Source organism: Oculina patagonica, chromosome 7 (genome assembly GCF_052425735.1).
Source record: "Oculina patagonica isolate OP01 chromosome 7, crgOcupat, whole genome shotgun sequence".
Taxonomy (NCBI): Eukaryota; Metazoa; Cnidaria; class Anthozoa; order Scleractinia; family Oculinidae; genus Oculina; species Oculina patagonica.
Window position 1 is genome coordinate 5,498,860 of NC_135764.1, and position 11,968 is coordinate 5,510,827.

Below are 11,968 nucleotides of genomic sequence, written 5' to 3' on the forward strand. Positions count from 1 at the left end.
CAAACCCACAACGTCGGGTAACAGGTCTACTGCTCTACCATCTGAGCTTCAGAGCCATGATGGGAACAGCGCATGAGTGAATCCTAGTTGATTTACTCATTAATAGGCCAGTGGATGATTCTAAACCAAACAATGCAATACAAACATTACTAATAACTATGAAATAAGTACAGCAATTATTCCACTCACGCTTGTTGTTGCGCGTTTGTGGAATAATTGTTAAGTATACTAACTTGTTAGCTATGAATCACATTAGACAGGAAGGAGGCGTGGCTGCTTACAAGAATGTTATGTGAGGTGAAGTATGAATATAAATGGATAGAGTAGTTTGGCTGATTTTGCTGTTAGTTCGATTCTGAGAAAAAAAAAAATCAAACAAAAAAACATTTTCAAATTCCAATTCGATCTGGATAGAGGACCCGCATGAAAACCAGCTACGGCTGATGTGGCTTCTTCTCTAAATATTGCGGTATTTTATTTCTTCCGTCTGACCTCATGGCACAGAGCCGGTGCCAGAATGACTGCCATTGTGTGATGCTTCCATGCCAGTGCAAGTGCAAGAACCTGATCGTGTGCCTGTGTCCATTTGGTCAGAGAACGAACTGTCATTTATGTCAGTTTGACTGAAGTATAATTAAAATACAAAATACTAGATATGGCTAAATAACATAAGTAGATGATATCGGAACGGTTGGGATTCGAACCCACGACCAGTTTCTAAACAAAAATACTCTGTACTGACCACTGAAAGAAAATCAGTGGCTACGGTGGGATTCAAACTCACAAGCTTCAAATTACAGGTCCACTGCTCTACCATCTAAGCTAAGAGCCACGATGGGAACAGCGCATGAGTGATTCCCATTTGATTCACTCTTTTATGTGCCTGAGGATGTTTCTAAACAAAAACACACTAATTACTGAAAACAAAGCAGCATAGGTAGGATTCGAAGGCATTTGATCGCTTTAGTAAAACAATTATTCCACTTGCTCCTGTTGGATATGAGATGAAAATAGCCGGCCATTTTATATCCAACACGCGCTTTTGTGGAATAATTGTTAAGTATACTAACTTGTTAGTTATTTATTACATTAGACAGGAAGAAGACCGTGGCTGCCCGCCAGATCGTTATGGGAGTAAAGTATGACTATGAATGGCTGCGTGGGGCTGTGTATGACTGACAAAGTATGGCCATGTAGGGATGATAAGGGGAAAATATAAGTCTAGAACTGGTCATGTATCACTCTGTAAGCTGGATTATGTAGGCCCATGAATGAAAAAGAATGGCTAAGTAATAGTATGTAGGGATATAGGGCAATATGTATTACCGTATGTATAGTCATGTATTACTCTGAAATATAATGTAGACCCATGGATGACAAAGTATGGCTATGTAATAGTATGTAGGGATATTATGTGTAGGGCAATATGTATTACCGTATGTATAGTCATGTATTACTCTGAAATATTATGTAGGCCCATGGATGACAAAGTATGGCTATGTAATAGTATGTAGGGATATTATGTGTAGGGCAATATGTATTACCGTATGTATGGTCATGTATTACTCTGTAAGGTTATATAGGGCTATTTATGACATGTATGGCTATGTAACTAGTGTATAAATAATGTTCATGTAAGACGCTGTAAGTTTATGTATGTTTGATTATGTAGGTCTATTTATGGTATAGTGGTTATGATTCGTGCCTTCCAAATCAGTGTGTCAATTTGGTATCAAAACCGCGGGTACATTCCTTTTTGTTCTTCTTTGTTTCTTTCTTGTTCTTTTTTTTATCTTTTTTTTCAGATCCGGTTGAGGAAACTGGTATCCTTTATTTTATTTAACCATTTTGTTATCTCACTTTTAATGTTGTATTTTTATTCATTATATGGTTACTGCCGCTTATCACATCGGCGTTGCAAAGGGAGAATTAGGCATGGTGTACAATTATTACATTCATTAGAGTAGATAAATAAGACTTTTACTTTTCAGGAAACAGCCCATTTTGGCTTAGTTCACTTGCTATGATAAATAATCTTATCTGAAAAAAACGTTCACTCGCAAAAGCCAACATCCAACGCCTGTCTCACAAATCCGAACTATTAACTCCTAAACCATCAGCATGTTTGTTTATTCGACCTAATTTCGAGAAAAAATTCTTTAAATGATGGAATCTTCTAAACCGAGTCTAGACACATTGAGGGACTGGGCAAAAACCGGAAAAATGATCAAACAATCGTTGCCAAAGCCGCAATCTTCGGAAAGCTTCGGCCATCTCCGGCAGCGCCCGTACATCGTATACCGAACATCTCAGAATGCATTCGAAAAAAAAAGGCCGGAAACATCCTCGAAATTCCAGTAACTATAACTCTTCGGCATCGTCTGAACATCGTATACCGAACATGCATCTTAGAATATATTTCAAAACGTCATAAACATGTATCACTCTGTTAGGTTATGTAGGGGCATTAATAACAATGTATGGCTATATAACTCGTGTATAAATAATACTCATGAAAAACTCTGTAAAGTCATGTATCACTATGTATGATTATGTTGGTCTATTAATGGTATAGTGGTTATGATTCATGCCTTCCAAATCAGTGTGTCAATTTGGTATCAAAACCGCGGGTGTGTACATGCTTTTGTTTTCTTCTTTCTTTCTTTCTTCTTCTTTTTTTGTTATATTTTTTTCCAGATCCGGTTCAGGAAACTGGTATCCTTTATTTTATTTTACAATTTTGTTTTCACATTTTTAGTATTGTATTTTTATTCATAATATAGTTTGCTGCCGCTGTTGTTGAATTGTAATAACTAAATAAATCATATCGACGTTACAAAGAGGGGAAGGCATGGTGTACAAATATTACATTCATTAGGGTAGATGAATAAGATTTAGTCCATTTTGGCTTAGCTCAATGATAAATAATAAATAATATTATCTGAAAAATCGTTCAGCCATTTTAATTCTCACATTTCCACTTCTGCTAATTAAAAACGTCTATCACACTCGCACAAGCCAACATCCAACGCCTGTCTCACAAATTCGAACAAATAACTCCTAAACCGAGCATCACTAATGCGATTAAATTTCGAGAAAAAATTTTATAAATGATCGAATCCTCCAAACCGAGTCCAGGTACATTGTGGGACTGGACACGAACCGGATAAATGAACAAACAATCGTTGAACTCAGAATATCAGTCATCGAAAAACGTCGGAAACATCTCCAAGAACTCCGGTTACTATGACTTCGAAAAGCTTCGGACATCTTCGGCACTGTCTGTACATCGTATACAGAATATCTCACGGTCCTAAAGAAAAGAAAAAACTTACTCAGCAAAAGCGGTATGAATTGGATGATAAACTTTATACTTGGATATTTCATCAGGCATGGCCGTGACTTCTTCATGGAATGAACTTCACACTTCATTCCCTGAAGAAGTCACGCGAGTCAGACCGTGCCGTGACTTCTTCAGGGAATGAAGTGTGAAGTTCATTCCCTGAAGAAGTCACGGCACCGCCTGCTTGGCCTTACAAGGCCTGACTTCTTCGCTTCTTCGGGGAATGAACTGTAGAGTTCACTCCCCAAAGAATTCAGGGCTTTTCAGGCTGTGTTCTGACTTCTTCAGAGATCTGCACAGTTCATGATCCCTGAAGAAGTCAGGCCATGCCTGATGAAATGTTGGAAATTACGGTTTATCATCTCAACCGTACGGTCGACCTCCTTTATTTTGTAAAAACTGATAATTATATACAGTATATAGCGAAAAAGAGATTGAGAAAAAACGATATTAAAAATCGAACATATTTGTCCCGTATTCAACTAATCGATCTCTTCTCTTTGCTGTGCAGATTAGTTTGCATTTTATTCTTTCAATTTTTCAGTTTTGCGCATGGATAACCTGGATGACAATTTATATCCACCTGTAGCGCTATTCCTGGTCAAATTACACTGGTATGTGTAAAGTATGGCTACGAAGGGCTATGTTGGAATATGATAGCTTACAGCTTGCAACCTCAAAAGAAGAGAAGAGCCTGGGGCGGAAGTGAGTCTCTTGAGACAACAGTACAAATGGTAGATGTCCAGCAGTTTCACGTTCATATTCAAATATGGCGGACGGTAAGCTAACTTTTTTACACACTTATTTTGAACAGAGTTAGTTAGTAGAAGAGACTAATTCTGTTTTGAAAGTTACACCAGTTTAAATAAGCTATCCTTTCTTATTAGTTTTTCAAAAAAAATATTTGTTTTCCCTTTGGAAATCCGGCTGGTAATTGAGGTTAAATTGCGTCTTTGAGAATACTGTGTTGGAGCATATTTTCAGATATTTTATGTGTTATTACAGCAGATGCTAATGCTATCTGCTTTGTGTTTTCTTTAATCTTCCAGATTGGGATACTGGATGTTGACTATGCAGGGCAAGTATTCCAAGAATGATGAATTTGGAGGGAAAGGAAATATTATGTACAGCAGCGTTCTTCTGGGTGAGTCATAATTATAAAATAAAATTATAACTTAAGTATATTTAACAATAATTATTTATTCTTTGAAATCGAGGTGAATAGTGGTAGAATATTCACCGAGCCGCGGAGCGGCGAGGTGAATATTCTGCCGCTATTCACCGAGATTTCAAAGAATAATTGTTTTAGTATATACACACGAAGTGATCTCAACAACAAGCGATCTCAAAGTTTTCAGAAGGAAACCATTTAAAGTCGATTTAATTGACCTCTCAGTTCATGCGTGGAAAACGTACATATAAGCGGCACTAACCGACATGCGCGAAACAGTTTACAGAATCTTCAAACATGGCAAATCTAGTTAATCTTGATAAAATCCTCGTCACAATCTAGCAAAATGGTCCTTTAACACCACTCAAACCTGCAATCTGATCAAAAACCTGCTTGCAAAACATTTTGACCGTTGAATCAAAGCTTTTGAAGTTCACTTGAATTGAAAAATTGAAAGAGCAGTTGGCGAAGGATCCACCTGAAAGTTTGGATTATAAGCATACTGAATGTCTGCAGAACTGTGGTGAAAACTGGATGTTTTCTTGCACAGAGACTTTTTCCTGAATATTTGTGGAGGATCTTGGACTCTTGGTTGAATAACACTTGATGTTGCTGCCGATAAATCTGCGGTATTCATTTCTGCCGATGCCGGACGAAGAGCGACTTCACGGTAAGCAATTGTTTAGTACTCGAGTTGTGTGGACATTGTGCTGCAAATTGCGAAATATGTAGTCTTCTCTTACTTTGAAAACCATCAGGCCAAATTTCTTAGCCTTTTTTTGTCTTTTCTGGTTCAGCATCTTCTTGTATTCTTGTATTTGCGATTCAGAAACGCCGGCGAAACGCGAGTTTACGCCGGCCATTTTGTTTCAGTTTGGATCAAGCATTATTCGCTCCGTAGGGAGTGAATAATGCTCATTAGCCCGAGATAGCGAACCAATCAGATTGCTTGAAACACCAAGATCACTGAGTGTGTATATACTAAGGGACCGGTCATTATTTATGTAGAGGGGGGGAGGGAAAAAAAGAAGGGGGGGTCAAGGCTATTTCAGAGTGGCAAGAGGGGGGGGGCTAAAAATTTTTATAAAGAAGTTTAGGGGGGGATAAGCAGTTTGAGGTGGGTAAAACAGTTAAATAGAACAGTGCAAACACCATATGTGAAACAGTGAGATGCTAAATTGTACAATTTTATGCTATTTCTATTGTTTTCTTTTGTTTAAACTCCACTATTATGTACAACTTTAGTGATTTGTATTTTACAGAAATACTGTTTTCACTCTAAACTCCAATATTGTTATCTTAAAATTAATTTTAGTTAATAAAGAAACCAGACCTTTATAATCTGCTTTAATATCTGGTTTGACTGAAATTATTTTCTTTTTACAAAATGATTATCACTGCAATAGCCCAAGAAGTAATAAAACATGATATTTATGACAACAAGAATTCAAAGTAATCCCTTTACAACTTTAGGAAAATCATTGGAAAGGAATTATATTTTGCATGGATATTACATTTGTGTTCACCATGAGAGCATAATTTGTAAAAACTACCACTTTTCCAAAGTTAAGGAGTTAATAATAGAGGTATGTTTACTATACACATAACTCATCCAAAAATTTGCCGTATTGCTGGACAAGTATCCATAGCAAAGAAGCCTTGGTTGACTTAGTGTTGATCCAGCCTTTTTGCATTAGAACAAGTGTACGTGCAATTAAGATTGTATGTAACATGCATTTAATAATAAATTACTTGAGGCATATAAAGGGAGATATGAGGTGGGGGGGGGGGGGTCATCACGTAAATATTGAATAAAGAAGGGGGGGTCACTTGCTACTTACATGGCCTGGAGGGGGGCCTTACAGAAATTTTGATCTTTCCAACATATTTTTCCCTCCCCCCTCTACATAAATAATGACCGGTCCCTAAATACATATAGTGATGGCCTTTGGATGTTTTCGACTTAGCAATTCATTACAAGTGGTATACATAATAATGTTGTTATCAGTGGCTTTTAATTTTTATAATGCTAATTTATTAGTGATCATTTATAATAACTTTTTTTTTGTAGTTGGGTTCCAGTCTACATGGACAAAGGATCAAATAACTTGGAGCTGTATCAAAAGGTTCCTTGCTCAGTAGCAGAGATGCTGTAGTGTGAAGATAGAGGACCTGAGAAAAATGGTATTTACTAAAATCTGTGTTACTTTTAATTTTACGAGACTTGTTTTCGAGAAGAATTAAGTTTTATAATGCTACATTTTACTTAACCTTTTTTAAAAACTTTTCTTCTTAGTTGGATTCCAGTGTACAAAGACAAGGATCAAATGACGTGCTGTTGTGTCAATAGGTTCCTTGCTGAATAGCAGAGATGATGCCATGGTGCGAAGATAGAGGACCTAAGAAAAATGGTATTTATTTAAGTTTGTGTTACTTTCAAATTTATGGGACTGGTTTTCAATTAGAAAGACCATGGAGCTTATTATCATCTGTACTGTAGTAGGGAAGTGATCACATCAGTGATGTGTGTGTGATATTTACGGTGATCTGAACAAAACCCGGCATTTGGTCATAACTGAGGGTTTCCTTCCTTGTAGATCTTAACTTGTACATAAGTACTGGATCCAGGGGAGTCTATGGCCTGGAGCCTGTCTCTTACAAGTGTAACCACAAAAAGGCAAACAAAATCGTACGTTTTCCCTTTACGTATCAGAGGTTAATTTGTGCCTTTGAACATTACAGCAAAACAACACGGAGCATTAAATTGTCACTGTACATAAATTATCAAATTGAGGTTAAGTATCTTCAAGAATGTGTTGTTATAGCAAAACAACATGGATCCATCCATTTACAAGTGGTCAATCTTACTTGTGTTTCTTTGATCTTCCAGACTGGGATGCTGGATGTTGACTTATGCAGGGCACGTTTTCCAAGAGTGATGAATGTGGAGGGAAAAGACAATTGCACCAGTGTTCTTCTGGGTGAGTCATAATAAAATGAAATTTAGTATAGCTAGTTATGGCCTTTGGATGTTTTTAACTTGCATGTAACATTTTATTACAAGTGGTATACAACATTAAATTTTATTATAATGTTATTATCAGAGCTTGCCTATATTGTCTGAGTTTCTATTACCTGGTATATACAGTAATACTACATTTTTACTGATCATGTGACTGTTCTCTCTTAGTTGGATTCCAGTGTACACAGACAAGGACCAGTGACTTGCTGCTGTGTCAATAGGTTCCTTGCTAAATAGCAGAGATGATGCCATGGTGCAGAAATAGAGGACCTAGAAAAAATGGTATTTATTGCAATCTGTGTTACTTCTAAATTTATGAAATTTGTTTTCAAAGAGAAAGAACCAGGGAGCGTGTTATGCGAATTTTTACAATATTGAAGTAGGAGAAGTAAAGAGCCAAAAAACTCTACACATCTATCCTTAACACATACATTCTGCTAATAAGCCAAACATTTGTTTTCAGTTGAAAAATTGATGATAAATTGGGTCCATTTACCTTGTCTTTAAGCCGAGTACCACTACCAGTCAACACAGACAAGGATCAAATGGCTTGCTGATGTGCCAATAGGTTTCTTGCTAAGAAGCAGAGATATAATGCTGTGGTGTGAAGATAGAGGACCTAAGAAAAATGGTATTTATTACAATCTGTATGCTTTATGTTATTTAATTCTATCATTTTGCCTTTCTTTACATATTCTAGAGGTAGTAAGTCAGAGCTAGTTTTGAGTAAATTCTGCCAGGGGAGAGTTCTGTAATGCTTATCTGAATTTAAAAATGTCCTATGTTGGAGTTTTATGAATCATACTTTTTGTCGCATGACATCTCTGTTAGAATGGTTGGCTTTTGTTGCAAATTGATCAATGTGCTGTTGCTACTTTTTGGGCCATGTCACTTGTTGGATCTGAGGGCCTGACATTAGGGAAACTCTGATGTAATGCCTTTAATTAACTGTGCACTTTACAGGACTCAAGACTAAGGGTAGCAAACTAGCCACAGGCTAAGTAGAAATGTGGTTTTGGCCAGTAGGTTCTGGCCTTTCATTAGGCAAAATGGCTAGTTAACATTTCAGGAATTTGATTGGAAGAAAATCATACATCAAAATCCACTCCATGAGAACAGGACTCACAGTACACTGTTGTCACATATAAAATTATCAAAGACTGCATGTTGACAAGCTGAATTACCAAGAAGTAAACTAAATTAACCCTAAAGATAATGATAACAGAGCCAGTGAAGATGACACCAAACCTTAGTTAGTGTAGCTTGTTATTAATAAGTAAGTTTTGGCTAGTGAAGTCAAAGCTGTCACAAGCCAATTGGCTAGCTAGCAAAAAAGTTAGTCTCAAGCCCTGACTTTAAGTGTGCCATCAAATTTTACTGCCTAGAATAAATATTGGGCTTTGTTGCTAGCTGTGGAACATCATTGTTATTTCTGTGTCAGTATTTCCTCCATTTTTACAGGGACCAATTAATGCATGACCAAAAGGTTGTAGGTTTGTCAGAAATATTTTGAATTTGGTTGAAATACTTGAGTAACATACATTGTGTTCCCATTAATGTGTTTGGTGTAGGTGTGTCTGATGTTAGAAGAGAACTGAACCTTTCAGAGTGTGCCAGGAGAACAAAAGTGGATTTGTTGGTCATCAACTGTTGCAAATTATGTAAGTTTTCTTGCTGAGTGGGTTCTTTTATGTAATATCAAAATTAAATAACATGTTTTGGTGTTGGTTTGAATGTTACACCAAGCTTTATAGTAGTTGTGCACTCAAAGTAACATTAATTTAACTTTCCTTTAAAGAATTACAAATGTGTTTTCAAGAGAAGGAGGCAAGGGCTCAGCAAGGAACTCAGTGATGTGCCAGTATTAGGTAATTGTATTTCAATGTTATTGGTTCATTTACGAAAAAAGGTTGTTGTCCTTTGTTCTCAATTAATGTTTTTTCCTTGTGACCCCATTCAAGTAGCCACACAAATCTAAACGTCAGTTCTAGCTATCTTTTGCTTGCAAATCTTAATTTTTTTTTTCTTGTTTCTTTGCAGGCTCTATTTCAAAGGATCTCAATCTAACACAATCCTTAAAAGAAGGCCAAGCCTTTATTGACATGGAGTCCAGACAAGATTCTGTCTCTACTGACAAACATGACTGAGATGAAGTGATCAACAACTGATTTCTCCTGACATCGTTAGTCTATTGTCCATCAGTCAAGTGGCGAGAACAAAGACATTCCTCAGCTAGAGGATACTGTCTTGATGGACCACCATTTTCTCATAATGAATGATTAAAAGAGATGTATGGGAATAAGTAAGGAGAACTGATATGAAAAGAATGTGTAACTACACAGCATCTTGATAAGGAAAGATCTCAATTGCATTTACTTTTAACACACATTTATGTAACATATATGTGACTACAAAACCAGTTTCCTCTATGACCTCTTCAGTTGGTTGCCATAATAGATGTGAATCTGGAATGACTTCATGCATCCATGCATGGAAAGTAAACTCATTATCAGCTTCCAAATGACAACTATGTTAAAAAATAACCAACAGAAACATTGATAACTATAATAAAAAATAATATAATTTTTAATAAATACTTGAAGAGAAGATGAGCATAAAATTACATAACATTTTGATGAACCATGCCATTCACATTTACATTTGAAAATTTTACAAAGGTAAATGTGTAGGGTTAGATGTTCATCAAAACCTTATGTAGTTTGAACGCTCCTCTTAATCTTAAGGTATTTATTCAAAATCTTTAGTTGTTACAAATAAAAACTAAAATAACTATAAAACAATATTATTTAAAATTAAAAATAAATAAAAACCTTTTGGAACTTGATATAAAGATATATTTTTCATGTGGTTACATGATGTCATTCCAGATTTAACTCTTACATGGCAACCAACTGAAGAGGTCACAGACTAAACTAGCTTTTTAGTTGCATATTCCTCGTGAATGCGTGTTGAATTTAAATGTAAGAGCGATCGTTCCTGATCGAGGTATTTGTCGATTAGATTTTTACCAGGCCAATAAATCTAGTATCCTTTTACCTACGTACAGTGTATCTAGTATCCTTTATTCAAAAATTATACTCGAAAATTGTAACAGATGAAAGGTCATGAATCAAATGGAAACAAATGCAAGCTGTATCTAAAGTTGCCTGAATTGTATTTTGTTATGGGTTGGATTGCATAAATAGTATTTTTTAGAACTCGTTGTCATTGATTTATCATCTGGGAGGGGAGAAGATGGAGTGAAAAAGAAGGGGACTGGGGAGAGGCTAATAATGAACTTGAGTCACTTTCGCATGTTTGCATTGCTGGTTTTTCATAAGATTCAATAAAATAAATAAAAGTTCCCTTTAGGCTATGAACTTGTGTAATCGTGATAACTTTTAAAATAAATTTTTTTGTGAAATGGAAATAAATTTTACAAAACGTGATACAGTATATATTTGCCACGCGATTTGCATTACGGTTGCACTTCAATACCGTAAAAAACCGGTTATAACCCCCCCCCGCTTATAAGCCCCCCCCGGTTATAGGTCCATTATCCTGGAAACAAAAATATAAATCCCATTATAAGCCCCCCTCCCCCCGGATATAAGCCCCCCTCTACCGGATGACAGTACCGAATAGGGCTAAATGTTGCTTTAATATGCGTTTTTAACTTAAAAACGTATTTCATCAACACTCCCGTGGCTCGTTTCGAAACGTTTTTTTTCATTCCGCTTTTTCATTCCGCTCCACGGTATATGTTTCGTTAATGAAATTTTTACTTGTTTTTTGGTATTACTGTTGGCAAACGCTAGGCATTCAGTTACTTTTCTGAAAAACCTTCGGTCAAATTCTTCACCGTGTTGTCAGTTTACAAGGTCAAAACTGGCCCATGTCACAAATAAGGGCTACCCTCTACCAGCTCTACGGTTTTATAAAAAAGGAAAAGGGATACCCGACAACAAAACTAATTAGAAACTTCCGATGTGTACTTTGTGTTCATGTAGGGAGCTCTGCTAATGCGTATTGTGAAGGGTTCCAGTACTGGGCCTGGACGCTTGACCGTGAATCACGCCTGTCACGCCAGTCACATAAAAGTCTGAGGTTTGCGTGAGCAAAGTGCGCCAGCCGTTACTCTAATGAAATCCTTTGTTATTTTCACTCTACACCCTCAGATAGATTTTGTTTAAGCACGACGGAATTTTTTTTTTTTTATGTGATATGAAACTCAAACCCGCGTTTTCCACACCCCGTGTTTTCCACACCCCATGTTTTCCACACCCCGTGTTTTCCACACCCCGCGTTTTCTACACCCCGTGTTTTCCACACCCCGTGTTTTCCACACCCCGTGTTTTCCCACCCGCGTATTCCACACCCCGTGTTTTCCACACCCCGCGTTTTTCACACCTCGTGTTTTCCACACCCGCGT

General features: G+C 36.8%; 1 long non-coding RNA gene across 19 annotated transcripts; it reads left to right on the top strand.

Moving 5' to 3' along the window:
• The first annotated feature begins 3,765 nt into the window (after positions 1–3,765).
• Positions 3,766–10,754, top strand: LOC144660065 (uncharacterized). 19 transcript variants are annotated; one of them, XR_013572021.1, is made up of 11 exons: positions 3,798–4,122; positions 4,393–4,487; positions 5,065–5,184; positions 6,586–6,698; positions 6,811–6,925; positions 7,405–7,495; positions 7,705–7,818; positions 8,045–8,167; positions 9,108–9,197; positions 9,335–9,404; positions 9,577–10,754. It is a non-coding gene; the product is annotated as an uncharacterized LOC144660065 (long non-coding RNA). The 19 variants fall into 19 exon arrangements; XR_013572028.1 differs by lacking the exon at positions 5,065–5,184 and having other exon boundaries at positions 3,775–4,122; positions 6,798–6,925; XR_013572029.1 differs by lacking the exon at positions 5,065–5,184 and having other exon boundaries at positions 3,777–4,122; positions 6,822–6,925.
• The last annotated feature ends 1,214 nt before the right edge of the window (positions 10,755–11,968 follow it).